Source organism: Montipora capricornis, chromosome 14 (genome assembly GCF_036669925.1).
Source record: "Montipora capricornis isolate CH-2021 chromosome 14, ASM3666992v2, whole genome shotgun sequence".
Taxonomy (NCBI): domain Eukaryota; kingdom Metazoa; phylum Cnidaria; class Anthozoa; order Scleractinia; family Acroporidae; genus Montipora; species Montipora capricornis.
In genome coordinates, this window is record NC_090896.1 from 13,196,822 (window position 1) to 13,199,321 (window position 2,500).

The 2,500-nt window shown below is 38.4% G+C and overlaps 1 protein-coding gene across 2 annotated transcripts in view; it reads left to right on the forward strand.

The window, feature by feature from the left end:
• Window positions 1–2,500, forward strand: part of LOC138032415 (uncharacterized) — a 36,156-nt gene that overhangs the window by 26,288 nt on the left and 7,368 nt on the right. The window lies entirely within an intron of this gene.

Genomic DNA, 2,500 nt, shown 5'->3' on the forward strand with positions numbered 1-2,500 from the left:
TTCATCAGCAACATTGGGTACAAGTAGGGGCAGGTACAAAAGTTGGAACAGATCAACTCGGATCGAGCGAAAAACGGTTTTGTAAGCCAAAACTATTCAACGTTTCTGCCAATTTTACCAAGGTTAGCTTAAAGATTAGGGCTAGGGTGATTTCTTGATACCTTATCATTTTTTAATGTCGGTCCGAGGTGAGCGATCCAATTTGATCTGGTGCGGCAACTTTTGTACTGCCTGCCTGTACAAGAAGAAGTAGTTTAAAACAACGCAAAAGCATTTTTCGTCCGAAGTCTTGAAAATATAGGGATTTTTCATTGACATTCATTCCTTACAATTTACTTCCACCCGTTGCTAATAATTTTTTTTTTATGTAACTCTGCATTCATTTACCAGGGTCATTAATTCACCAAAAAAATTGGCATTCAGCAAGTGTTCGGTTTTCCACAATAAAGGTTCACGAAGAAATTACTCCCCACAAATTGTTATTATCATAATCATTCTGCTTTTTACTTCTCTTTCGGTGCTGCAGAGTTTTAACTTTGCAGCTTGTTTATTCCCCACCTACATGTAAGAGTATTTAAAGACTTTAGATTTTACTCTGACTAATGTCAGACGATTTTACTTTCCAACTGGGGGTTCCTTAGGTGCGAATGGCTTAATTAATAGGGTTTTTTCTCAGTACAGATCATGCTTTTTACTGGGTTGCCAGTATGGCAATCCCAGTCGGAAAATGGGTGGGATTTGTTCGTTTTCTTTCTTTTATTTTTTTCCGTGTCGGGAAAAGTCTCTCCGATCACTCCTGCTAAGAGGTGTCTTTGTACGTAGAGTCTTCCGCGCACATTTTGTTAGGACTTCAGGGGGTAGTAGAAAGGCGCAGATTTCTTTGGTTTGACACAGTAGAATATTTCATTAACCTGCAATGGCGTCGAAGATTGAAATGCAAATGGCGTTTTGGAGGATCTTTAAACAAGATGTACCCTTATGGAGCTAAAGAATGGAACGTAAATTGGATAAACAAGACAGGCGGTGAAAAAAATACCTGGAATCTTAAAAGCGACAAGTAATGGACTTCGACAACAATCTGTCGCCCGTCGAGCCGTAATAAAAGTGAGCTGTAGTTCTAATATTGTACAAGCGTGGTGTTTTGTACAACACTGAAATCAATTGGAAAATTCACTAGTAACTTATGGGTTTAACAAAGACAGAGAAGGAATTGAACAACTTGGATCTGTGATCTCTGTTGTCTGGCTTATTTGTATTTGTTTGCTCAATGCTGCACAGTCTTCCAGTAACAATTCGAAATTTCACTAATTCTTGTTAGTCAAAAATTATTTGAAAGACAGCTTGTTGCCCATTTTTTGCTTGGTAATTCAAGTAAAGGGGTTTTCAGTAAAGGGTTTCAGATCCTGATCACTGGTGGAAAATGTATGTAGTTGCGTTTTTGACACAGAGTGTAATTTGACACGATTGAGTTTCTTGTCTTAACGCACGTAATGAAATAGGAAGGGTTTTTTGCCTCTGATAGCAAATATGTTGTTTGTTTCAAACAATATTTCGCTGGAAAAGCTGGCCTTTATGAATTCATCATGTTGTGTAATATGCAAGCTTAACCGGATAGTTTTTATGGCAATAGTAAAGCATTTTCGTGTCAAAATAAGGTAAGCGTCTTTCTGTTATGTTAACTTAATTAAATACAAATATGCCATGTTATTCTTGTCAGCCGTAAACTTGATTTCTACTCTCAAAATTACCTCCAAAACCTGCTTTTTGCGTAGAATAAGCTTTTAGAATGTTGTTCTTGTCTTCTGTGGTGATACTTGACGATTCACGTAACATTTTGTGAAAAAATATTGGTAACGGGTCACACGCGCAACTTGATCGCCCAAACTTGGCCTATTATGCATAACATCCACTTTGTCTCTTGACATCCCATCGAAAAAAACTGGTAAATTATTCGCGGACCGCTCGCTTTCTCTGAAATTTGAAAGGATCATTGCTAACGAATATGCGTTGATCGCATAATGAGGCTTGCACGCGTTTTCTTGATCTGCACTATTCTACCGTTTTTTCTCCTTCCAAGATGTTTATTTCAAGACTACGAAAACGGCAGACCCGTTGTAACATATCTGTGCATGTCCAGGAGCTTTTTGGGTTCGGGAAATCAGATTTTTATGGCAGGAAATCCAGTTTCTTCTGTTTTGCCATCGCTCTCTCTTGGTTCCATGAAAATTATCGTCTGCTATGTTAACAATAGCAACAATTTTGCCGGTAATCAACCATTGTCGTCCGGGTCATGGAATGCTGCAATCACACAGATTAATGAAGCGTTGGTGTCAACGTATATGACTCCTTGTCCTGCATCACAAAGGCAACGAAAAATCAGAAGGCATAAACGTCCATGTGCTTATTATTCTAATACAACAGCTACATTTCATGCTCTGTTAATTGGAGATCTTGTGTTTAAGTTGAATCCTGGTCCCACTGGTAATTGCATACCAGTTGT